Source organism: Puma concolor, chromosome C1, assembly GCF_028749965.1.
Source record: "Puma concolor isolate L17-30 chromosome C1, mPumCon1.1.hap2, whole genome shotgun sequence".
Classification (NCBI taxonomy): Eukaryota; Metazoa; Chordata; class Mammalia; order Carnivora; family Felidae; genus Puma; species Puma concolor.
This window is the reverse complement of record NC_141674.1, coordinates 128,501,014-128,528,464: the sequence shown is the minus strand read 5'-3', so window position 1 is coordinate 128,528,464 and position 27,451 is coordinate 128,501,014. Positions and strand designations below refer to the sequence as shown.

Here is a 27,451-nt window from a genome sequence, read left to right as displayed (position 1 = left end):
CGGAGCCTGGAGCCTGTTTCCGATTCTGTGTCTCCCTCTCTCTCTGCCCCTCCCCCATTCATGCTCTGTCTCTCTCTGTCCCAAAAATAAATAAAAAACATTGAAAAAAAAATTAAAAAAAAAAAAAGAGCATAAGACCTACAAGAAGATATATTGCAGGCAGAGGCACTGGGCAATGGCTCCCTCCTCCCCTCCTTGTATGCCCTCTGTAACAACATTTTGAAGCAGGTGTAAAAAGGCACACCAAGCCCATCTTCTTTCAGCAGCACAAGGTCAAAAGGACAAGAATCAAGGACGGCGCAATCCTAGTCATTCTCCTTGTTCGCTCTCTCTTACTGCCAGGGCATGAGAGTCCAGGGAGAAATTAGCTTCAGAATTATAGTCTGAGCACCTTGGCCTTCTCTGAAATGAATGTTTCGGAAATGCCCGGTAGGCAGATCATTAAAACCTCCTTAGGCATTGTTACAGGAAGGCCTCCGAGGGCCACAAATCTTGCCCTGAGATACAGTATTTATCCAGTCAGCATTTCCACAGCGGTGCTGATGGCTGGTGAAGGATTTAGCAAGGTGGTTCTTCCAGCCTCCCTACATGATGAAATATCTGCTGGGGATGGGCTGCCCTTGAGCAGGGCTTGTCTCTTCCCCAAACCTATTTCCTCATCTGTAAAAAGAAAGGGATTAAACCAATGCTATACGTCTGAGTTGTAAGAAGATGGTTTCAAGGGCACTGCTCCCTTTGACATTCCAGAGAGCCTGGATTCCACACACCTGAGAAGCTGATTTACTACAGGGCTGTCTGGCCTTGGGGAAATTGGCTAGCAGTCCCCAAACTTAAATAGACTACTTGGTGACAGAGAGGCAATTTAACCTGGATATTCAATTAGGAAATGGGAGCAGACATCTTTTCGGTGACTGCTCAGCTCACCAGAAACCCCTTTTCTCTTGAGAAATTTCCCCCAAGCATCTTATGAGGGTAGGCTTCCAGTGTTGGTGACCCTGCCTTCTGATGACTGGACCAACCACAGACACCCTGACCCATGAAAAGCCAATAAGATTCTCTCTCCCAGGAATTCAGAATTTGGGTGTGAAACTACAAGGCAGCTTCCATCTAAGACTGGGATTGTAACGATGTTTGCATGCTGCCTGAGTTAACATAGAAGATGTATGTCCATCCTCCATCCATGCTTTCTAGAACTTTTTTTGAACTTTAAAATCTGAAGTGTTCATTTTTAGCTACAAGTAACTAGGTGTATCCATCTTAATTTTTACCATTTCTCCTGGGATGTGCTACACCAGGTGGGGGTACGGTGAAAAAATAGAAATTGTATAACCACCATTTGAAGCCAAAATAGCCTCTTTGCTCCAAACCTGGCCTGGAGGGATGGTGTGGGGGCCTAAGCATATAGACCAGCTTGGCAGGTGAGCTTAAAGATGCTGTTGAAGGTGATTTCCTGAATTGGTGATTGGGAGGTAAGAAGCTTACACCATTTAATTCATGCCCCTTGCACTGGCCTCTGTGGCATTTAAATAATACAATCCTGGTGCTTATTGCAAATTAGGAGACTAATGAGATTCATCTCTAGAGCATTTACATGGACTTTGGAGGCCAGGGGAGGGCAGGGCTGTGCAGTGAATGGCAGGGGGAGTTGTCAAAGGTCTATGTGACAGGGCCCATGGGCTGTAGGGCAGTCCTGGTTGGCCAGATGGACCAAAGAGAATGTTGTTCTACTGGTAGAGAATGGACGCCCCAGGTTTGCTTTTTATTCGCTGGAGTTGCTTACTATTAATGGCAACGTGAGGACCCTCACACAGCAGACATTTAACAGTTAAGATCCAGTCTGAAGGCTCTTTGAGAGTCCATGAGAACAGTGTCAGGAGAGAGGATAACAAGCCTTGTGGCCCCTCAAGCTGCTTTGTCCCTGAGACAATGCCCAGATATTTGCGCCACAACCTGCCTTCAGCTTCCCCTTTTCTGTTTCAAGCAACCCTTTCAGTTCTTCACATTATACCAAGTTTGCTATCACTAGTCTCCTTGAGTGACTTTGGGGAGAGAGCTGTTGTTTGGTGTTAAACTCACTTGTGACCTGGTGCTCAAAGCAGTGAGCTAGAAGGGATAATCTGATGGGTGGAATGGCTAAAAGGAAAACCAAAACTCGGGAACCAGGGTTCTAGCCTGTGGGTGAGCTGTGTGCCCTTGGGACCTCCTTATCTTGCTGGCTTTCACCTTTACACCTCACTGTAAAACAGTGGAGGGAAGATCCAGTGATTTCCAAGATCCTATGAGTAGAGAGTGTGATTTCCCTCACCTCCTTCTCCAGCAACACCTTCTGTCTCATGACCAGTTCCTATAAGAATTACTCCCTGAAAGGTGTCTGAAGCCTTTCTCAGATGCTGCCTACCCAAAGGGAGTAAGCCCTGATTGGGATTCACCCCACACTTCTGTCCTCTATTACCACACATGCTCATTTGAATTGATGAGTAGAAGACTGCCAGTCCAGGCTGCTCTGGCAATAGACAGTTGAGTTTATTGGAACTGAACACCAGGCTTTCAATTCACGTCAGTCTGGGTGCTTGGATTTGCATGATTGCACATTCAGAGACAGGCACCTGCACTCGGAACATCCTTGGCTGCCCGCACGCTCTGCTGAGCCAGCCCCAGCTGTTATGAGCCGCCTGTTTAAACAAGGCCTGTCGGGAGTTGAGCCTGGCCGCTGAGGCAAAACAGTGTTAGTGGTTAAGGCTGCTCGCACAGGAGAGGTGCCACTGTTGGCCAGGCCCGTCAAGGCTGCTCTTGGGGACAGCTGTAAAGGGTGTTCAGCCCCAAGGAACCACCTCCCTTGTGGGTTGGGTCATCTGCTAAGCCTGTTGTGCATTCTCACCCAGCTTCAGAACTGAGTCCTGGGATACTCAGCCTCCCCTCTGGGGAGAACTTCCCTGGGCTCCTGGCTTTCCTCAAGTGAAGGATCCACATACAGAACCCATTCCATGAAGATTTCATAGTAGTGCACAATCCATAGTTAATTGCAGGGTTTAAGTCTCAACATTACATTTACTAGCTGTGTATCCCTAGGCCTATCTGAGCCTTTGTTTCCTCAACTGTAAATGGGAATAATGAAACCATCTACTTCATTGGGTTTTGTAAGACTGAAATAAATACATGTTAAGTACTTAGAACAGGGCCTGGGATATGGTAAATGCTCAATAAACCTTAGCCATTTTTATTATCATTACTTTGGTCAAGGGAGGGCGGATGAAAGGCAGCTGGAAGAAGACAATTCAAATCCATCATTGAATAGTAATAGTCCTATTTAAGTATCAAAATGCTCCTTGTTATTGGGGGGCCTGGGTGGCTCAGTTGGTTAAGCGTCCAACTTCAGCTCACGTCATGATCTCATGGTTTGTGAGTTCAAGCCCCACGTCAGGCTCTGTGCTGACAGCTCAGAGCCTGGAACCTGCTTCAGATTCTGTGTCTCATTCTCTCTCTGCCCCTTCCCTGCTTATGCTCTGTCTTTCTCTGTCTCTCAAAAATAAACAAATGTAAAAAAAAAATTTTTAATGCTCCTTGATATTAAGATGGAATTATTTAACTGTGACACTGGGCACCATAAAATGTAAAGTAATCTTTCATGAGATTCTACATTTTTAAGATTAAGATGTGTCATTTAGAATGCAGGCTGAGGGGAGGCTGGGAGGATGGGAGGGCCATGCTCTCCTTTCACCAGACCTGGTAGACTACCTCTCAGGCTTTCTGGTCTCCCTCCCCATCCCCATATAGGACATGGCCCCACACCCAAGTGTCATCAACCTGACAGGAACACCTAATGTTACATAGAAGGGCTACAACATAGTTGAGAAAAACTTCTGGCAATCTAAAAGAGGGAAGGAAGGAGGAGAGAGGGAGGGAGGGAGAGAGAGAAAGAGAGAGAGAGACAAAGAAAGAAAGAAGCAAGAGAAAGAGAGAAAGAAAGAATAGAAGATCAAAACAAGAGATCTAATATTCAACAAGCAAGAGTTCTAGGAAAAGAGAATGGAAGAGTGGAAATCAAAGAATTATAAGAAAGTTTCTCAGAACTGAAAAGGATGAGCATCCTGATTGAAAAACATCTGCTAAGGATTCTGAACAATTGGGAGGCAGGATGCATCATCATGAAATTTACAATCATCAGGGATAAAGAAAAGATTCTAGAGGCTTCCAAAAAAGACAAGTAAGATACACACAAAGGATTAGACCCTGGATGGCACTGGGGTTCTCCCCAGCAACAAAGGAAACAGGAAAAAAAATATGGAGCAACACCCCCAAAGTTCTGAGTGAAAACCATTCCCCGCCCAGATTTTAATATCAAGATGTCAATCAAGTGTGAGTAAAATAGCCATTTCAAAAAATATGAAAGTTTTGAAAACAATTACTTCCACATACCTTTTCTCAGAAAGCTATTAGAAGATGTGCTCCATCAAAATTAAGGTGGTAACCCAGTGGCATGCTGTAGCTGGCTCTTACCAGCCCACAAGAGCATCTCTTCCCAATTCTGAGTGTGATGATTACCCTTATGTCAACTTGACTGGGCCAAAGAGTGCCAAGATTAAATAATATCACTGGTGTGTCTGTGAGGGTGTTTCTGGATAAGGTTACCATCTGAATTGGTGGACTCAGTAAGGTATCTTGCCCTCCTCACTGTGGGTGGGCATTATTCAATCCAGTAAAGGTCTGAGAACAAAAAGGCAGAGGAAGGAAGAATTTGCCTCTTTCACTTCCTAGCTGCCTGCTAACCAGGGCATTGATCTTCTCCTGGATTTACACCCATGGCTCCCCTGGTTCTCAGGTCTTAAGACTCAGACTAGATTTATCCCACCAGCTTTCCTGGTCTTCCAGCTTGCTGAAGGCAGATGGTGGGAATTCTCAGCCACCATAATCACATGAGCCAATTCATCATTACAAATGTCTCCAGATAGAGACAGACAGATAGAGATTTCTATTTATCTATCAATGTGAATATACATATTTTTTTTTTGAGGAGCTAAATATGTATCTTCTACTCATTGTGTTTCTCTGGAGAACTCTAATACACCAAATTTAGTAACATCACATTTGTGGCTTAAAATTGGCCAAGGTGGGAATACCACAGAAATAAGCAACAGTACAAATTATGACTTCCTCTCTCTTTGCCCCTCCCCAGATGGTTGTTAAACATTTACCAGCACACCAATGGAATAAACTAGGAAAGAGAAAGACAAGAGATCCTGGAAACAGGAATCCCACTTAAGAGAAAAGCTAAGTGAATTCCAAAGATAATGATGAAAAGAAGTCCTAGGACAGCTGAGGAGAAAATGGATAAAGCGTTCTAGGAAAAATGTCTCCCAAAAAGGGGAGTGGGAAGACTAAAAAATTATCTGATAGTTTTGACCATGTGGAGAGGAATTTTTAAACTCTGGTAGAGACTTTAGGGATATATTAGTAAGTGCAAATGAAGATTCCCCCCCCCCCCCCAGTGCAATTATTGACTGCAGGGAAAGTGAAATGTTACGCAAAAAAAGGAAATATAATTCTAGTACACTACTTGGCTCAGGTGTGAACAATGTCTATCTACTCATAGTGATGTAAATACCAAATATTGATCTAATTCAAACTGTTATATAGCTCTATCGATAGAATATAATTAGAGGATGCCTGGGTGGCTCAGTCAGTTAAGGGTCTGACTTCAACCCAGGTCATGATCTCACAGTTCATCCCATGTCAGGCTCTCTGCTGACAGCTCAGAGCTTGGAGCCTGCTTAGGATTCTGTATCTTCCTCTCTCTCTCTGCCGCTCTCCCACTCATGATCCGTCTGCCTTTCAAAAATAAATAAACATTAAAAAAAATTAAAACAATAGAATGTAATTGGGTGTGGAATTGGAGACTCTAAGCAGAATACTCTAAATTTATAGTAGGAAAACAATAGATAAAATGGAAAATGGAGGAAATGCTATGTAAGCATGTTATACAAAAATAAGGAAACGGGGGGCCTAGGTAGCTCAGATAGTTAAGAATCCAACTTCAGCTCAGGTCATGATCTCATGGTTTGGTTTGTGAGTTTGAGCCCCATGTGGGGTTCTCTGCTATCAGCACAGAGCCTGCTTTGGATCCTCTGTCTCTCTCTCTCTCTGCTCTCTTCCCCTGCTTGCACTCTCTCTGTCTCTCCCTCTCTCAAAAATAAATAAACATTTTTTAAAATATGGAAACAAGTTAAAAAATTATAACTGGTTACCTCTGAGGAGTGATAGGTTATTGGAGATTGGCAGGGGTCAGGCAAGAGACTGTCATTTCTCTCCTAATCCTCACATTACCACCTTACTGTTTAACAGTGCCCATAATTATTTTAAGCACAAAAGCAGCAGAGGCAGCATGGTATAGTTAGAATTATCTCAGTCGGAGGCTCTGTGGGCTCCTGAGATGAAGTACAAGTCAGATTGAGCAGGGAAGATGGAGAGTCCTGTACCTCCCTGTGTCATAGATCTGTGAGAGCAAGAGAGGGGAATGGTCGGAGAGGAAAGAAGTGCAAAGCACAGGCACAAGAATCCGTCTTGGAGTCGGTCAGCTGGGACCTTCTAGGACTGAGTCAGCTTCTCTCTGAACTGTTCCCAAACAAAGCTGCTAGCTATAAAACCCAGGGTTCAGTGGATAAAAAGTATTATTGACAATAATGTAAAACACATGATGCAAAAGTGTCCAATCATAAGGGATGGCTTAAATAAAAATAATATATCCATATATAGAATATCGGGCAGACATTTAAGAGGATGCTTAGAAGGCTATTAAATGACAGAGAGAGGTATTTACAGTCTATTCAGTTTAAAGGGAGTAAAAGGAAGAAAAAAGGAAATCATACAACAGCTTGTACACCATGCCTTTTTTGTCTAAAATTGCATATGCAGGGGTGCCTGAGTGGCCCAGCCAGTTAAGCAACTGACTTCAGCTTAGGTCATGATGTCACAGCTCATGAGTTCAAGCCCCGAGTCGGGCTCTGTGCTGACAGCTCAGAGCCTGGAGCCTGCTTCAGATTCTGTGTCTCCCCCTCTTTCTACCCCTCCTCTGCTCATGCTCTGTCTCTCTCTGTCTCGAAAATAAATAAACATTAAAAATAAATAGATAAATAAAATTGCATACGCAAAAGATAAAAACTATATGTACATACAGATGCACAGGAAAAAAGACTGGAAGAATGCAACTGGTAAGTAGTGGTTTTTTTTCTGAGTAATATTTATTCTAGATTGTCTATATTTTTCAAATTAACTTATGTTGAGCATACATTCCTTTTGTAATAAGAATAAAACAATAAAAGTTGCTGCTGCTGTTTTAAATGTTTAATTAATAAAAGGAGTGGTACAATCTTGGCTACATCCCCCTCACTCACTCCTGCTTCTCACTCCCCACCCTACCACCACCTAGATGGAAGAGGACTACACTGTCTCCAGCAACAGAAGAATAAAGTATAGTGGTTAACTTCCCAGCCACCACTGCTCTGGGATAAACCATGTGTCACTGTCACCCTCACTCAATATGGCCATATGCAAAACCTCTCTTCATATTTCAACTTTCATTGCAATGCATTCAAATTCCTAAAGATTGGCACATAAAAAGAGTATGACTATCATTTCTATTCATGTTGGCCAACCTCCTTCCCCCAGTAGAGCCTAAGGAATTGTCATGATACCAACATTTTTTTTTAGTAATACTCCAAATTTGGTTGTCTCCTTCTAAAGCTATCAGACAACAAACAGACATCCAAATGCAGTGTGCCAAAATGCTAGTTTCTATGTTAAAACAGAATTCTCAGTGTGGTCAACATAGCAACTAAAAGGAGTTATTCCCTCTCCACTTGGGGCGGAATATAAACTAGTATAAACATTTTCTAAAACAATTTGGAATTATGTTTTTAAACTTCAAAAGCTGATCCAGTAATTTTTCTCCTAGGAATATAATCTAAGAAAACAATTAAAATGCAGAAAAAGAGAGACCTTGCAGCATCATGTATAATGCAGATCAGGTAGTGTTTAATCGCAAGAGTGAGATATTAACACAGCTATTAAAAAACATGTTTTCAAATAATTTTAATAAAAACATAGGAAAATTCTTATGATATAATGGTGGTTGATAAAAAGAATACCAAATTGTATAATCTCAAATATTTAAACAAAATGCATAGCATGGAAGAAATGACTCAAAATGTTAAATATAATTTTCTTTGAATTGTGTATAATTTCCATTCTCTTATCTAGACCTATTATGTTTTCTCAGTTGTGTACAGTGATAGTTAACACGTTGAATTACATTCTCAAGTTCACACAAACTAGTGCCAATTTTTATTTAAATCATGAGTTCAGAGGTGTGCTCATAAACGAACTCTTTAAAAACCAAAACAGAACAGAAAAAACAAATAAAAAATACCTTGATTTGAAGCATTTGCGATTCCCATGGTGTAAATATTCCCAGTGTGACCAAAGTCAAGCTATAAAAAGGCTGCCTCACATAGGTGGACTGGGGCAGGGAAGAGGTGGACAAACACCAAGGGCAAAGGTGAAGCTAAGAGGAATTGAGAACGAGTTACTTACTCTAAGCACATCAGCCAACCCACACCCATACCCCTACTTCCAAGCTTCCCCTTCTACTGTTGGAATCCAGCTGATGAGGATCACTTTTGCCTGTAGCCTTGATAAAGTAAACTAGCCTAAGAGTAAGACATGTTCAGTCCCAAAGATAAATCTCAAAGCGCTAGAAGCTCCCAAAGCCAAGGCAAGGCTAAATGGGTCAAAAGCCGAAATCATCCCGCTACGGCTAAGAGCAAATAGCAGAGTCGAGCATGTGGTGGAGAACAGCTGCCTCCAATTTTATTCAATCCCAGAGATAAGGGATGGTTTAAGCATGGAGTACCACACTTTACGGAACATTAGAATCACCTGAGGGTCTTGGTAAACAGATCACAGGGCCAAAAAAAATAAACATTAAAAACAATTTTTTTAAAAGCACTTAACACAAAATTTAGGGGGTAGCCTAGTCACTGCCATAATTGTAAAGCAGTGAAGCAAATCATCTTTTGACATATCTGAAATAATTTCAGTGTGCTATGGAAATAGCTGTCATTTCTACTATTTATAGTCATAGGTCTGCTAATGCTATGTGGTTTGTCACCTACATTCATAATTAAAGGACATGCCAATTTTCAATTAGAGAAATTCAGAATTCTAAACATAAACTCCTTTGTGGGGGATCCATGGATCCCAGTTTAAGTCAGATTCAACAGGTCTAAATAAAACTTCATGCCACTCAAATTTACATCTTATTTTTCATATTCTTTTTTAAAATATGGCTGCACGCAAGGCTTTCCTTGCCTTTTTTTTTTTCTCCATTGTAAAACTTGGAAGGAGTTATACTTGTGGTTCGGTAATTACCCCTAGCTAGGATCTACCATATGAAGCACAAAACACTTACATTCATGTCTCAACAGGACTTGGCAAATGTCACAGATCCAACCTAATTTCTAAACAATATACAACATCATTGGGGCGCCTGGGTGGCTCAGTCGGTTAAGCGTCCGACTTCGTCTCAGGTCATGATCTCCCGGTCCGTGGATTCGTGCCCCGCGTCAGGCTCTGTGCTGACAGCTCAGAGCCTGGAGCCTGTTTCAGATTCTGTGTCTCCCTCTTTCTCTGACCCTCCCCTGTTCATGCTCTCTCTCTATCTCAAAAATAAATAAATGTTAAAAAAAAATTTTAAAAATAAAATAAAAAATAAAACAATATACAACATCACTGATTCAAAATAATCGTATTTTGACCCACAGGTCAAAATGATTCTCAGAATCATAAACTCAAAGAAATCTTGCCTGTAGGGTACTGCACCAAATCAGATCCGGTACTAACTGCAAAACATTTTCGGCTCCTTTAGGACACATTCCATTTCATTCCCTAATGGGTCTTAATTAATGCCCTGTTTCCCCCACCCCCAGAAAAGCCGTTCCACACACAAAAAAAACTGTTCTCTCATTGTTCTCTGTCATAAGAGGCAAAGGTAGGAAAAAATGAACAAGCAGCATTTATTTTCTTCCCAGACTCCATCACTGCACAGAAACATAGTGAGATAACTGGAAGTTAAATGTCTACTTTTTGAAAGCTGTGGGCATCCCTGCGGAGCATGCAATACCAGCACATTCACGTTTTTTTCATCGCATTCCCCAAGCTCCTGCCCTTTCAAACATGTATGTAAATGAGGGGGCCCAAAGAACTGTTAATGCAAATTTCTTTAAATGAGGATGCTGAAAACCAAAAGGCTGTTGGTGGCTTCAGAAAATATCTTGCAGGAAAATGCTGTGTCCATAGTGAGCTGCCGCCGCATGACCCTGGGAAAATTAACTTGTGAGGAGGGAAAAACAAAGAGTGGCGGCCTGTGCAAGGCACCTCAGTCAGTCTCGGGGCACAAAACCCAGCAGCTATGCTGGTGGGGAGGAAGATTTTGAAAGGGAGTTAGGAGGGGCACTGATCCATTTTCAAGGACTTGAGGATTATTCTTTAACAGGAAAACGTCTCCAAACATCATGTTTAATAATTCATTAATAAATGTGTCAAAGGGTCTTTGTTGGAGGGATGAAATCCCACCACTTATCACTGGAAACAGAGCACTGGGCTAATTTTACTAGAAGGGCCTGAAACCAAAGGTTCACTAGGCTGGCCCCACAAGCCTATCCCCCAGCCCCCCACCTTGTACCCACCCCCACGCCTCAAGGTTCTCCCCCTCCCTCCACCAGGAGGCTGTGGGCTGCAGGAAGCTGGTTCCCGGATTGGGATGCCCCAGTCTGCTGCTTCCAGCCTAGGCTTTCTCCTGCTCAGTAGAGGGACTGGGTTTTGTCACTATGTGGAATCTGTTGGGATTGTGCTTCTCCCTTCAAACACAATGCATTTTCCTATCAGCGAATTCTTAGATGAAGAAAGGGATTCTATGTAGCCAAGATCTTAAGAATGTGAGACAAGAGACTAGCAGAGTGGTGAAGCACACAAGCTTCCACTACTTAACTTCTCAGTGCCTCTGTTTCTCATTCCTGAAAGGTGGATAATAGTGCCTGCCTCACAGGGTGCGGAGAGCAATCCTGGGTCCGTGAAGGGCAGGCAGCTCAGCATCTGTTTGGTGCATGGAAGGCACCAGTGGATTTTGCTACCTTTTAACACTGCCTGAAACACCAGAAAACACATAGTTTTGTGGGAAAATATTGATTTTGTGAACACGTATCGACTGGTTGCAAACTAAAGGGCTTTGTCCATTAGGAACAATTGATCATTTTTCCAGAAACCTGCACTGCTACCTTTCCAAAGTGGTACAAAAGGTGCAGAAACACTACTGGAGATCCACTACTGTGGCCTGAAACCATGGGCGGGCAGCTGGTGGCCTGAAATCCTAACACCGTCGCACATGAAGGGGGTATGGAGAGTCCATGCCCAACAACACCATGGTCTTGCACATGAGCCACTATGTCCAGAAGCATCTCTTCATCCATGGTCAGCCAGCATAACCCAATCCAGAACTCAGCACGCCTAACTCACCCAGGAGTTCATCAACAGCTCTGCAGGTCTCTCCAACTCTAAGATGACTCTGATTCTCCTCTCTCTCCCCCCAAGTATGGTCCATCCGAGTTGCTGACAGCTCGAGATGCAATTTAAACCTATGAGTTGTCTTTGAGTTTATAGCCTGTGGAAGGCATCTGAACTCAGAAGCTAGAACCAGAAACTAGAAGTCAGAGGTTTGCAGGAGAAAGTTGTTCCTGAGAATGGTCAGCACGCATTTATTATTAAGATCCCAGTAATTCTACTTACCTCTCGCAGTAGGTTTCACAGCTCCATTAATTTCAGTAAATGAAACCCTAAAAAGATCTAAGTGCAACCCCAGATTCTCAACTCCTGACAGCCTTTAAGAACAGCAACCCTCAGAAGACAAGTTACTTAGCACAGTTGGCCTTGACCACATGTGAGGTTTAAATTCACAAGCAGCCCAACCCACAACCCAAACACCACTGCACACCTGCCAACCTCTAAATTCACATACCAAAGTTCTTGCAAGTGCTTAGGGCCCCCTGCTCACATTCACATCTGCACACTGGTCTCAAACACATAAACACATCCAGCACCCTCTGCACACACAAACCCTAGATGCACATATACACACCACATTCAGAGTGCACATGTGCTCACACAGGAACATCACATGTGTGCATGAGTCTGCATCATATGTGATCCTGCTTCTGGCCCACTGTCCCCCTCCTGGGCCCTCTGGAACTGGAACATGGGCTGTCTCTAGTGATCTTATGTCTCTAATGCACTCAATTTCTCTTACTTCTCATGAGATCTGCAACCCAGATCTGAAACCATGGTCTAACTTAAACTTCTAAAGAACCCAAAGTCTAACATTTCTCACCTGGTCAGAGACCCAACCTAACCAACCCAACCAGCCCAGTGTCCACACGCCCTCTTCTGCTGCTGCCACCTTGCTCACCAAGTTGCCTATGGGAGGGTGGGGTGGGGGGTGGGGAGTACATTTTACCACACAGGACAGTTCTGGAGATCATCAGAACATAAAACATGCCCACTGGAGCCAGCTGCTCCATTCAATTAGCCTGGAATTCTGCATCTACAAAGTGGCTCTGAGTGACCTCATCACAGGACTACACAGCCACACTTTCTGGTAAGAATTCAAAGGTTAGGAATTTATGCCCCCAGACAGGCTCATCACCCCCACAAAAAAAAAAAAAAAAAAAAAAAAAGCCATAGGAATTGGCCCATCCTTGAATGTCTTGAACTGATTTCAGACACTGTGTTGTTGTTGTTGTTGTTCCCAGAGACCAGCCCAGCACTCTGACTCTCTCTTGGCATGTTCTTAAGACAGTAGAACAGCCATCAATAATAGCCAAGGACAGCCACGAAGAATCTCTCCTGGCCTCCTCAGCTGCCCTCCAGAACTACTGACCAGGCAGAGTGGCCCTAAAGACACCTGCTGCACATCCTTGCCTTGATCCTATCCTTATTTCCCACCATCAAGGTACGGCTCAGGCTGCTGCACATAACTAAGTTCTCCAAAAACATAACCAACTGAAGTTTGGCCACTTTTTCCTGTTCAGGAAGGCTTTTCATGCAGTTTTGTTCTGTGAGTCCAGATAAGGGGGAGGGTAGAGGCAGAGAGGTGATCTTGGATGCCCATGGAGCACATTCATTTCCAATGACACGTCTGCTATCCACTCCTAAACCCACCCACAGAAGAAAACAGAGACTGGAGCCTGAATTCTACCAAACAGCCATGGGCATTTCACACACACAGGTGATTCACGCACCCCACCGACTGCACTGTCATCTTAATAGCCCATGACCTCATTTTAATTCAAATCCATCCATGGTTGTAAACAGCAAAAGGGACTTGGAGGGGCGCCTGGGTGGCTCAGTCGGTTGAGCCTCCGACTTGGGCTCAGGTCATGATCTCACCACTTGTGAGTTTGGGCTCCGAGTTGGGCTCTGTGCTGACAGCTCTGTGCTTTGGATTCTGTGTCTTCCTCTCTCTCTGCCCTGTTCATGCTCTGTCTCTCTCTCTCTCCCTCTCTCTCTCAAAAATAAATAAACCTAAAAAAAAAAAAAAAAAAGAACAAAAAGGACTTGGGAAAAGCAGTCCAATCCTGCTCCCTTTTCTTGTTCCTGACTCCAAGGAGGAAGAGGTGTCTGTGCTGGTGAGGGGCAGTGGGTCAGGTGAGCAGTTATCACCAGGACAAATGGATCACATCTCCAGACGCACCTTAACCTCTAAGCGAAATGTAGGGACCCAGGAGAGACTCAGAACTGGTCACAAATTATGGATGAATACCTCACTGAATAATTAGAGACCACATTTTATTATCTGAGCTCAGAAATGATGACAATACTTTATTTGTATTGGTCACTGTACAGAATCTTACATGCAGCTATATACATACATAGACACATATATAAATTTTAATTGCCTATCTGTCTTGTGCCTTATTAAAAAAAAGAATTTGAGGTGGCTATAAGCTATATACAATACCAAAGAATATTTTTTGAATGTTTAGTGTATTTTTGAACGAGTGCAAGTGGGGGAAGAGTAGAGAGAAAGAGACAGAGGATCTGAATAGGGGTCTGCACTAACAGAGGCAAACCCGATGTGGGGGGCTCAAACCCACAAACTGCAAGATTATGTACAGAACCAAAGTTGGACACTAAATCAACTGAGCCATCCAGGCACCCCAAGAATATTTTTAAAAAGAGTAATGTGACAACCCAAATGTCCATCCACTGATAAACAGATTTTTTTAATTGGTGTATCTATTAAAATGGAATATTGTTTAGCCATAAAAAGGAATGAAGCACTTGATACATGCTACAACATGGATGAACCTTGAAAGCATTGTGCCATGTGATGAGGCATAAATGGCCACATATATGTTTCCATTTATAGCAAATTTCCAGAATAGGAAAATCCATACAGACAGAAAGCAGATTAGTGGTTGCCAGTGGTTGTGGGGAAAGGGAAAGGGGAAGTGACCACTTAATGTATAAAGGGTTTCTTTTCAGGGTGAGAAAACTGTTCTGGAATTAGATAGCAGTGACGGTTGCATAACATTGTGAATGTACCAAAAGCCACTGAGTTGAATACTTTAGAACAGTTAAGGGGCACCTGGGTGGCTCAGTGGTTAACCATCTGACTGTTGACTTCAGCTCAGGTCATGATCTCACAGTTTCATGAGTTTGAGCCCCACTTCTGGCTCTGCACTTACAGTACAGAGCCTGCTTGGGATCCTCTCTCCCTGTCTCTCTCCCCCCTGCCCCCCCCCAACTCACACTAGCTCTTTATCTCTAAATAAATAAATAAATAAATAAATAAATAAATAAATAAATAAATAAATAAAATGGTAAATTTTGTGTTGTGTGAATTTTACTTCCAAAATTTTTTTTTGAATACTAATGAAGCATAAGAGAAAACAAAAGGCAAGAGATTAATATGGAACCTGGGAGTTAGAGTAACGACTGTAACATGTGCAAACCACATTTTTTTAATGTTTATTTATTTGTTTTGAGAGAGAGAGAAAGAGTGAGCATGAGCGGGGGAAGGTCAGAAAGAGAGGGAGACAGAGGATCCAAAACAGGCTCTGCACTGACAGCAGTGAGCCCGATGTGAGGCTCAAACTCAAGAACTGTAAGATCATGACCTGAGTCAGACACTTAACTGACTGAGCCATGCAGGCTCCCCAGCAGCAGCTGATTCTCAATGCAAGGTCCCAGTACACTCTTCCCAGCTTTGAGCTAAGCCTAAACCCATGTGTACAACCGCACTGAAAAGCTCCAACCAGAGGTCCCCAGGACACCTCAAACCCAACAGGCACAACCTGCCTATATCCCTCCACTGGAAGAACAGAACTGATTGAATCTCCAGACCTCTGTATTCTTTCTGTTCCTTCACTTAGTCTCTACCAGTGCTTCTTAAATGCCAAATACACAAAATCAGGTAAACAGTACATTGGGGATTTAAGAGATCTATTAAGGGTAACTTTTACTCAGTTGATTTTTGCTACCTTTGAACTTCAGAAACTAACACAGGTGATGTAACTCCTCTGTACTTATTTCTGTTCACAGCACTTATCCCTTATAAATGAATTTTCCTCCTTTGCTAAACCCTGAATCCAAGGCAAGGACCTTCCCCCCCAATCCTCTGGAAATAACTTGTTTCTATTCTCTGCTCTTTTTTCTACTGGGTGTGTCTTTTTCTTGTTGATTTATAAGTGCTCTTTACATATTATGGATACTCACTTGATAATTGGCATATACAGTGCTATTTTATCCTACTCTGTTTATTAATTTTAATGTTGTTTGTACCATTGTTCATTATATTACAGTTTTTGTTATTGTTGCTAATGCCATCAATCCTGTCCATCTTTTCTCCTTATATCTCTAGGTTCTATAAAAGTGCCTGGCACACAGACAATTCTCAATAAACACCTATGTATGGATTGAACAAAGTAAATAAGCAATTCTGTGCTGATGGGAGACTTCAAAACATCATTGGAGAAATTCTCATGTTTGAAAGTAGAAGTCTGGGGGAGGAGGGCCTTGCTAGTGTAACATTTAAGCATTGCTTTGAGATTTTTTTTCTCATGAGCTCATGGGCAGCTACTGCCCATCTTCTCTTTTCACACAGCCTCAGCTTCCAGGAAAGGTGCAGACTAAAATGCCCACTGTCTGTCACAACTCCAGTCTTTTCTCCCTGGACAACTTGTCCATGATTCCTCCATCAACTAAATAGAACAAATGAAATTACTCAGGTGGGGTAGAAGAGGCTGAGTGTCCTCCCTGCCTCCCAGTATCTTGGAAATCCAAAGAATTTTAGTTGGTACCACATAAACACATGCTGGAACCTGAATCTTAATTTCACAAGCAGTATCTTTATTTCTCTCATTTTTCTTTCACTTCCTCTGGCCGGTCCTATCCTCCTCTAACCTGATGGAAGCTTACTGAGGGAAATAAAAGCCACCACCTTTACATACCCACAGCTTGCTCAGTTTCCAAAAATGGCTCCAGCAAGAGTATCATGCTAAGAATTGTATGCACACACTTTTAAACACTGGCTCTGTCCTTCACCAGCTATTGAATCCTGAAGTGACCCAACTGCACTATGCCTCAGTTTCTTCAACTGTAAAACCCTGTTTTACAGAGTTATATTGAGAAGATTATCTGAGTACAAATATATCTAGTCCTTGACAGTCCTGGCAAAGAAAAAACACTTGAAACTTTTGGATATTCCAAATACACACAGTTGTCTTGAGTCTTACCTGAAGGGAAAACTTTTGGTAGTGATTATGAAGTCTTCCATTCTAAGGAGAAGTGCTGATTGCTGAACACACACCTATACCCACAGGGCTAATTTGGCCATTGTTCTTCTTAAAGAAGTTGTTATCATTGATTCTATTTCCTGGGGCTGATTTGAGACAAACTGGAACAAAATAAATGGTGTAGGATTTAACCTAGCCTAAACCAGGAAGGCTGACCAGACCTAGGGCCACCTGGTGGGGGGTGGGGTGGCAGAGGTGAGAGCTCTGGCTCAGTCAACAGCTGCTCTGCACTCAGGACAAGTTACCATCCAGTGTTATGCAATCAAATGCTAGAACATTCCAGATGTTCACCATGAGCCTGGATAGGGTTCCTGCTAAACGTCTATGGTTATTTCAGCCAATCCAAACCCCTTCCAGCTTTCCCCTGGGCTCCCTGGCCCTAAGGTTGTGGGGTGGGGAAGAATCCCAGCCAGATTTCAGCAGAGCATTTTTCTTCCCTGGGTCAAAAAAGGGTTTTTCTCTCAGGTTTATCCATTTTTCATTTAAAAGTTGATATTCAACTTAACACAGTGAAACCTTACTCCCCAGAGGAATAGAAAAGTAAGCCACCCAAATCCTATTCAATAGGGTAAATATTGGAATAAGATAAGCATCTCGGCTGCCTTAAAAAGACCATTGTATTCCGGCAAACTGCCATTTCCTTACCTAGAGGAAGGCTCTGAATTCAGAAAGCCTGAAGCTCCAATGAAGGGGCTGAGCTGTAGTAAAAGAAAGCTATTATTATAGTCACCATTTATCCAGCCCTGCCATGTGCCAAGTTCCAATCAAAAGCTTCATCCGCTAAATTTATCTTTTTAGCAACCCTTCAGGGTTGGTATCTCTATCCCCATTTCTTGAAGCGCTCTCTCTTGACCCGTTTTCACCAAGACTGCATAGCCACCTCCCTCCCGTGCCCCAGTTAGACGGATGGGCCAATAATACTATCTTGGTTCCATTCTTCTGGACTTATAACATAGCTTTAGGCAAGTGGTACCTCCTTTAGCGTCATTCTTTCCATCTCTGCCTCTGAATTTTCCACCTTCTTCCTGGGATAATGTGTAAATCAACAGGAACACTAGAGGCTGCTCTTTACTGACTAACCTACCACTGATTCTACACACTGTATATGTGTTATATAATTTAATCCTATAAATTCAATACTATTATTAGCTGTATTTTACAGAGGCATGGGAGGTTAACAAACTTGCCTAACCCATTGACTCAGAATCCTGTGTTCTTTTTTTTTTTTTTTTCTCTTAAGTTTATTTATTTATTCAGAGAGAGAATGCTAGCGGGGCAGGGACAGAAAGAGAGGGAAAGAGAGAATCCCAAGCAGGCCCCACACTGACAGCATGCAGCCAGGCACGGAGCCCAAACCCCACGAAACCATGAGATCGTGACCTGAGGCCAGATCAAGAGTCAGACGCCCAGGGGCGCCTGGGTGGCGCAGTCGGTTAAGCGTCCGACTTCAGCCAGGTCGCGATCTCGCGGTCCGTGAGTTCGAGCCCCGCGTCGGGCTCTGGGCTGATGGCTCAGAGCCTGGAGCCTGTTTCCGATTCTGTGTCTCCCTCTCTCTCTGCCCCTCGCCCGTTCATGCTCTGTCTCTCTCTGTCCCAAAAATAAATAAACGTTGAAAAAAAAAAATTAAAAAAAAAAAAAAGAGTCAGACGCCCAACCGACTGAGCCACCCAGGTGCCCCCAGAATCCTGTGTTCTTGAGCAAAGTCTAGGCCAGACAACAGTTTGAAAGAACAGAAAGCCTGCCTTGACTTCTTTAAGACAAAGTCTGCATCCATGAAAGTTCAGGCTGACATTTTTCCCAAAGGGCCTGTCAGTCTGCAGGTGTTGATCAGGCTTTGTTCCAAACTAAGGGAAGCACTTAGAAAATCTCAAGATGTTAAAAAAAAGCCATTGATCCCAGAAAGTCACTGAAAATTCCAGAAGTTTCCTTTGGGTGCAAAGAGCAAGAGAGAGCCAGCCCTCTGTTTAAAAAAAAAAAGTAGAAAAGTCTTTGATTTTATTTGACTCAGGATAGCACGAAGGGGCTTCCCCGAAATGGGTGTTTGTAAGCCCTAGTATAGAGCCTAGTCTTGAAAGGCCCACTGCGATGTAAGTTTTCTCTCTGAAATGTGAAAGGACAGCCTAAGGACATCACATTAGATGGTCACAGGTTGATTTTCTGTCTGTGGGGGTTGGGGTGGTGGGTTTTGTTTGTTCTGGATTTTAAATTTCTCCTGAAGTTTGTGTTTCTAGATGACTATCTCCTGAGCAGTCAAGCAAATGGACAAACACATTAGAGCAAAAACAAACATTTACATAGGCAGGGAAGTTCTTTCTCCCAAGTCCTAATTCACAGGACTGTATCCATTTAGGGATTAAAACAAACTGGCCTTTTTTTTTTTTCCTTGAGGAGATGGATTCTTTCCAGAATTCCCATACTTTAGAGAGCAGGAACAAACTTTAATGACAGGATTCTTTCTTCTCTTTCCACAAATGAAAACCCAATTCAGATGAGCAATACACATTGTAACTATTTGCAGCCTCATCATGCTCCAGCAAACGAATCCCAACAATTAGCCTCTTCTTTTCCATTAGACCATGTCCTTGAATTCCAGAAAGCTAGTATGAGAGCCAACTATCTATATATACATATAATTGTTTTAAAATTAATCTAGCGAGATCTAGCCAGTCACTACTTTGGGAGATTAATTATTCCTTCTTCTCTTAAGTCCAAGCAGCCCATGTAGATCTAAAATTATGGAAAGTTTACGCTAAAATGCTCCTTGGGGATCATCTAGTCCAGGGTTTTCAAACTGAACCATTAGGGGTCAGGAAGTCAATATAAAGGGTTATGATCAGCATTCTTTAAAAATAGAAAACACAGAGAATTTCACAATAGTAAGGGTAATTATTTTTTCATAAAAGTATTATCTCAGTTATATACATAGGTCTGAGGGTCACGACATAAAACTGTGGACACTTTTTTCTTTTTCTTAAGAGAGAGCAAGCAGGGGAGGAGTAGAGAGAGGAAGAGAGAGAATCTCAAGCAGGCTCCCCACTGTTAGCACAGAGCCCCGTGTGGGACTCAAACTCAAAAACAGTGAAATCATGACTTGACCTGAAATCAAGAGTTGGACGCTTAACTGACTGAACCATTCAGGCACCCCGACATTTCTTACTATGGTTCCTGGCCTAAAAAGTTTGAACACCGTTGACCAATCTTCTGCTTTTACAGATGGGGAAGATGAGGCCCCAGGAGGGAAAAATGACTTACCCAGGGTTCTGCTGCAGACCAGGGTGGGATCCAGTCCTTCTCCATTCCCTCCCTAACACACTGACTCCCTCCCAGCACCCTCCCACTGGTCAGCACACAACTCAGGCAGAATTCCCCTTAAGGGCCCAATAGCACCTAGTCTTTTTGTCACCCCACAGCACTGAGTACAGTGCAGAGCTCCTGGTAGGTATTGAATATTCACTTGGTGAATCACTGAGGTGGGCAGAAGATGGCTCAGGGAATAAAAATGGTAAGAAAATGCCCTGGAGAGGTACCTGGTGGCTCAGTTGGTTAAGCGTCCAACTCTTGGTTTTGGCTCAGGTCATGATCTCACACTTTGTGAGTTCAAGCCCTGCATGGGGCTCTGTGCTGACAGTGCAGAACCTGCTTGGGATTCTCTGTCTCCCTCTCTCTCTACCCCTCCCCCATTTGCACCCATATGTGTGCATGCTCTCTCTCTCTCTCTCTCTCTCTCTCTCTCTCTCTCTCTCTCTTTCTTTCAAGATAAATAAATAAACATTGAAAATGCCCAGAAAAGGAGAAGAGCTCCATGGGAAGGGCCACCATGTTTGTGGGTTCCTGAACACTATTGACAATGATCCCAACAATAACCATCTACAAGCTATGTCCTCCCAGGTAGATGGGCTAAGCTTTAAGAATAAAATACCTCATTCAATCCTCACAAGAAGCTGGTGGGATGCTATCATGCAGGACCTACAGAGGTTTGGGAACTTGGCCAAGGTCATTTGGTTAGCCAAGATTCACCCTTAAACAGTTGGGCTTCAGACTCCACACTCTTAACCCTCCCCTCCACTCCTCCTTTTGAGAAATGGCAGACACACACACACAATGTCAGCTTTTGCAACAATGATTAGGTGCTTACTCAACTTGCTGCAAGACTGAATGAGTAGACAAAGGAAGAGGACCTACTCTAGCTTGCTGAGAGGCTAACGGCTGAAGTAGAGAACTGCTAGAGCAGGTCTAGCCTGGATAAACAAGCTAGCACAGGAGAAACCTTTTTCAAAAGGGGGAGCAGATGCCCCTGGAACGCAGATTGGAGGAGACTTTTCCACCTCTCCTTCCACCCTCCTATTGCTGCCCTCTGTGCCTGCCATTGCTGACAGAGCCAAAAGGAGCAACCACATCCTCAGTCTAGGGGCCTGGAATATGGGTTTATAACCCGGAGAAGAAGTGTGATGGGCCTATTCCCTAAACCAATGCTTCTCCAAATTTCCTGTTAAAAAAAAAAAAAAAATTAATGTAAGTTTGAGCCGTGGAAGAAAATAACTCTGCTTTTCATCAGCTTGGACTCCGGGGGCTCTCAAAGGCAGAGTGTCAAGTTAAAACATACAGCTAAAATAAAGAGGGAAAAGAGAAGAAAAGCCTGTCTCTGGGAGCCTTTTCTTTCTATTCTTCACTGTCAAGGAGGCAAATCTGGTTTGGTTATTCGTTTTTATACTCCCCTTAAGAAATTCTCAATATGATTGGCAAGAAGTCAGGAATAACAAGATAGAGCAGTGATGTAAATGCCTGTGGAAACAGTGGGTTCTTTGTGCTGATCTTGTCTATGAAGTTACAAAGTGGGGAGAAAAGCTGGGATCTGGGCTTTGATGCAGAGCCCTCGCATGTAAAATTTACAGTATCCTTCCTATCGGAAATGCTTAAATACTTTCCCTACAGGTATTTACAATCTGTCTCAACATTTGGCTGACTCCTGGCGATTTTCTCCCTTCATTCACATTAACTACTTAAAGGAAAACCCCAGGGCAGCATTAGAGTAGCACATTAAATTAAAACAAAGGATAAATCACCAAAGAAACATTGGAGGGTCTGGAACACAATCTTCCTCTGAGAGAAAACAAAACAAAACAAAACAAAACAAAACAAAACAAAACAAAAACCCAAAACCATTATTCTTCACAAATAGAAAACAATGACAAGATATTCACAAGGATCTAGAAAGTGGAGAAAACTAGTTCAGGCAAAACTGCATTTGAAACCACAATACTCTTCTCTTTCAAACTCCCAAAGCTCTGATATTCAACTGCCCTGTACCATTTCCCGTGTAGAGTCCCTTTAATAATCATAATAGACAAAATCCTTCCCTGTGTCTAACTTAATCTTTCTAACTGCAGTTTAATTTGAATTGTCTTATGTCTTGTTCTCAATAGAAAGAGAAGCACTAGGTATATACATCTTACCATCTCCCAAGCTTCTGGGAAACTTGCCTGGAAGTAGCCCCAAGACTCATGTTTTATCTTATGAATTGTATACGCCATACCAGTGTTATCCATGTTTGTTTTCATATTAAAGTACTATTTGAGCTGTCATCAAATTAAATGGATCCACTAGGAAAATAATACTGTGTTTATCCAATTGCTGGGAGGACACCCAGCTCACTGGCCTGCATCCCCATTAATAAACCCAGCTCTGGGGCGCCTGGGTGGCTCAGTCGGTTGAGGTCCAACTTCGGCTCAGGTCACGATCTCACAGTCCGTGAGTTCGAGCCCCGCGTCAGGCTCCGGGCTGACAGCTCGGAGCCTGGAGCCTGCTTCGGATTCTGTGTCTCCCTCTCTCTCTCTGCCTCTCCCCTGCTCATGCTCTGTCTCTCTCCGTCTCAAAAATAAATAAAAACATTTAAAAAAAAATAAAAAATAAAAAAAAATAAACCCAGCTCTGAATAAGGTCTCTATTCTTTACAATAGTTTTGGCTGCAAGGAACAACACATCTAATTTAAAGCAGCCTAAACAGTGATGAAAATGTATTACTGTACATAAAATATTCCGGAGGTGGATGGTAGGAGGTTGTTTCAGTGCCTCAAAAATGTCATCAAGGACCCAGGTTCCTGGCAGCTTTCCATGCCCCCCAGGATTGGCATGCTGGCTAGATAGATCCTTTGGCTTGTCCCATCATGGGCACAAGATGGGTGTCATGGTGATGGCAATTTAAATGAACACCCCAGCATCTGACTGAAGAAAATGAGTGCTTCCTCTCATGAATCATGCTTGATTAAGGAAGAAATGTTCCCCAAAGTTCCCCCAAGAAACTTTCCCTCAAGCCCCATTGGCCATAATTGAACCACATGTCTACTATAGGTTGAATGTTTATGAACCCCCAAAACTCCTTTGTTGAAATTCTAACCCCCACAGTGATGGTACTGGGAGGCGGGGCCTTTGGGACATGATTGGGTTAAGGCACAGCCCTCATGAATGGGATTACTGATCTTGTAAAAGTGGCCTAAGAAAGCTGCATCCCCACCATCAACCCCATTCACCATGGAAGCATACAGTGAGAAGGCACCATCTCTGAGGAAGCGAGCTCTCACCATATGTCAGATCTGCCAGTGCCATGACCTTAAACTTCCCAGCTTCTAGGACTGTGAGAAATAAATGTCTGTTGTTTATAAGCCACCCAGTCTATGGTAATCTGTTATAGTAGCCCGAATAGACTAAGATAGTGCCTAAACCTTAGTTGTAAGGAAGACTGGAAAATGGAAAATCTGACATTGTCAAAAGCTTATAGTAAAAGGTAACTTTGGCCAGCAAGGAAGTAGATGAAGTAGGGGCCTCATAACTCCCCACTGGACAGGCAACCCAAAGGATCTACCACAGAGCCCTGATCCCATTGGCCCAGTCCTCATGATGGGGAAGGGAGCTAGGTACAACCACTTTGAATGAAGAAGACTTTCAAGGGACCCAGGCAAGTAGCCCTAGGAACTGTGGTTTTCTTATTTTTATAGCATTTTATTCCCTTCTTTCAGTCCTTTCTGACCCACTACTTCTATCTTCCTGTACCCCTTCTCTGCCTATCACTATGGTCACAAAGTTCCTAGAACAACTAGGGTTCCCTCATGTGCCACTGGATCTAGGCCTAGTTTCATTGGTACAGGATTTGTTCCAAATCAAGGTCACAAACTCAAATGCCTCCATATGCATATTCTATACACATATATTTTCTTACCATAAAAAAAAGGGGGGGAAGTTCAAGAATAAATAACAAATGACATTTAACCTCAGTGTTGGGGATCAACAGGGAATGGTGGGGGCGGGAGGGGGCTAATGAACAGACAAATCACATCCCCTTCTAATGAGGATAGTAAAATGTCAACATATAGGAATACAGACATAGGATTGCCAGATAATCCTACTTTTCTACAGAAGTCAGAAATCAAGATTATTTTTTACAAAAATATATAAATGTTGGCTCAGTTTTTTTTTTTTTTTTTAATAATGTACAAGCCAAACACAATATGCACATCTCCGTTCAAGAACTTGCCCTCCATTCTTCCATCAAAGCGTCTTTTTCCCTACTGGACTTGCTAGGTCTGGCAAAGCCATCTCTTCACATTATGGCTTTTCTTGACTACTGACCCTCCCCATGACCCAATTCTTCATTCTTGAATAAATGCAGTCCATATTCTTTCTGGCCACCAAGGAATTCTCAGGACTTCACCATCCCTGTTGACAACACATCAGACCTCTTGACCCCATAGTCCCTGCATCACAGCCTCATTTCACATTGGTATTTCTGGGCTGTTTCCCTGGTGAGTACACAGCTGAGGCCTTTCCCTTATGACTGCACTCTTCCACTCCACTGTGGCATCAGCTCTTCGCCGTCACCAAGACCTTTCTGGACTTGACCCCTCTGCCTTCCCCTTGTGCAGCTGTCAGCAGTGCAGACCACAGGAAAAACCTATTCCCCATCCTTCTGTAACCACCTGCTGGTTCCAAACACCAGACCCCAGCCCTGGATCCCCTCATCCAGTTCTGTGTTCTCTAGTTCTGATCCTGGGCTGAGGATGTTGCTGGACATCACCAGACACCATGGACTTGGTCCACTATTAATCCATTCTGTCTTACTTTCCACTGAGCCCTTACCTTTTGTTACTACTACTATTCCACAGTGGCCCCTCCAAACATTGTGTCCCTCTCATTGAGTAGTCAGGCTATTCAAAATCCCCACTGTCAGCAGATAATGACAATGACAATGATATGCAGTGGGTTCTTTATTAAGAACCTGCATGTTCTAGGTATTTTGCAATATGTCATTGAGTCAGCTCTTCAAATTAGATACCATCCCCATTTATAGATGTAGTAACTGTCATATCATTGGAAATACACAGATTGCCTAAGATCAGATGGCTAGTTTCCCAGAAAGGAACACATCTATGCTACTTGGCTCCAAAGCCTCACCCTTTACCCTTTAACCCACTGAACTCATTCTGCCAGTCTCCTTCTCTCTTCCCTGGATTGTCTCTCTCAGCCCACATGATTTCTCCCTTCCCTTGTATCTCAGAGGAAGAGTGGTCCCTCCTACCTGGAGCTAGCAGCCACTCTATGCCCATAATTGCCTCTTCTGTACTCCCTTTCCATCTTCTAATGGTTCTTGGATTTTTCAATTTCTTCCTCTCTCCACAACACTGCCCTAAGTCCCTCCCCACTATATACTTCCCCTTTGTCACAGCCAGGAATGGAGCTCCATGTCCCTGAAAAGCCTTCACTTATTTCCACACCCTTCTCTGCTATGTTTCTCCTTCAATGTCATCATCAATCTAGCCAGTTCCTAAACTAATTCAAGCCAAAGTCTTAATGGATGTTATCCCTTCTAAAAACTGGAATAGAAGCCGTTGAAAGTTTACCCACAGAAAGAACAATTTTAGGAGAAGGAAAGTTTAAGGATATGATTTTTGAGTTAAGAGATAATAGACTAAATGAGTGGGACCATGGCACCTCTTGTATGGGGGGAGGGGGGGGAAGCCCCGCTGGACCACACATAAAGGACTCATCCCAGTTTCTTCCCAAAATGCCTCAGAATTTGATCCTCACAACAACCTATTTGAAATAAGTATTATGAGCCCTTCTTTTCAGCTTAGGAAAGTAAGGGCCAGAGAGGTTAAGAAACTTGCCCGAAGTCACACAGGCCAGTAGCCTAATATAGCTGGGATTTAAATCTGGGTCACCTGACTCCCCAGCCCCTGATCTTTTCATAAGACAAGAAGGTCAAGGTTGTACAATTGCAAATGCTAAAACAGACACACAGGACAGAGCACTACACCCCTCTCTTCTAAGTTTTCCACGTGACTCCTAGCATCCCCTCCTTCCCAGACCAGCCTCAGAAGACAAATGACTGCCATTTAAGGGTATGACTGGAGTTTGTATTCTCCTCCAGATTTCTATCTTCCTTCCCAGATACCAACCCTTCTAGATGGTAGCTAGTTCTTTAATTACTGGAAGCTAGAAAGGCCCGTGGCCAAGGACCTAAAAGAATGTGGCTAGGGGGCTCCTGGGTGGCTCAGTCGGTTAAGCTCCGACTTCAGCTCAGGTCACGATCTCGCGGTCCGTGAGTTCGAGCCCTGCGTCGGGCTCTGGGCTGATGGCTCAGAGCCTGGAGCCTGCTTCAGATTCTGTGTCTCCCTCTCTCTCTTCCCCTCCCCTGTTCATGCTCTGTCTCTCTCTGTCTCAAAAATAAATAAACTTAAAAAAAAAAAAAAAAGAATGTGGCTAGTATGATTCAGTCTGAGAGAAGACAGATGCCTTACGTGTTGTGCAGGCTATAGAAGCCCACGAAAAATGTTTGTTCTGAGGGACTATTTGAGCACATTTTTACATGGGTCTAACTTTTGAAAATCCTACCTGCCAAAGGGCAAACAAATGATCCAGGGTTCATTTAGCCCATGTGATGGTTAAGATTGCTAGAGCTAAGTCAGGAATCCTCTAAGGAAGCTCTTTTTAAATGTCCAGGTAGCAATTCAGCAGAATCTGTTTTCATGCAGCCTGAAAAACAGAAAGTCAAAAATGTTGTTAGCGTCAGTACATGGGTTTTTTATGCTAGAAGCAGAGGCAGATCTGACAGGTGTTGGAGCAAAAGCTCCTATTTCAAGTTCATACAGATAACATCTTCAGATAACACGGAGGTAAGAAACCTAGGATACCTTCTCCGAAATAATTGCTACTGCGAAGCCTGGGGCTATTAAAAAGAGAAGAGGAAGAAGAAAGAAAAGACTCTGAATTGCACCAGCAAACTTTCAAGGCTCCTGCTGCCTGGTCTGGAGACTTTGTTAGGAGGCTCATTGTTAAACAGGACAGCTACCAGAGGAAAGGAACCTCTGTCGGAATTCAGCTTCCATTGAGAGGTTATCAGCAGCTATTGTTTTGATGTTTCATTTGCAATGTTCAGGGGAGGAAACAGCCCTCACGTTTATGGCACCAATTCATTAGACATATTGGCTGGCTTCTTTCCCTGGGCTCCGGAATGATTTGCCATTTATGAAATGTCCTCTCTTCCAACTGTGCAAATG

At 43.2% G+C, this 27,451-nt stretch overlaps 1 protein-coding gene across 1 annotated transcript in view; it reads right to left on the bottom strand.

The window, feature by feature from the left end:
* The window catches only part of THSD7B (thrombospondin type 1 domain containing 7B), a 1,494,436-nt gene that overhangs the window by 1,412,589 nt on the left and 54,396 nt on the right, over positions 1-27,451 (bottom strand). Inside the window, exon 2 of the mRNA XM_086718478.1 lies at positions 26,787-26,927. The gene's annotated coding sequence lies outside the window, so the exon portion shown is untranslated. The remainder of the gene's footprint in view (positions 1-26,786; positions 26,928-27,451) is intronic.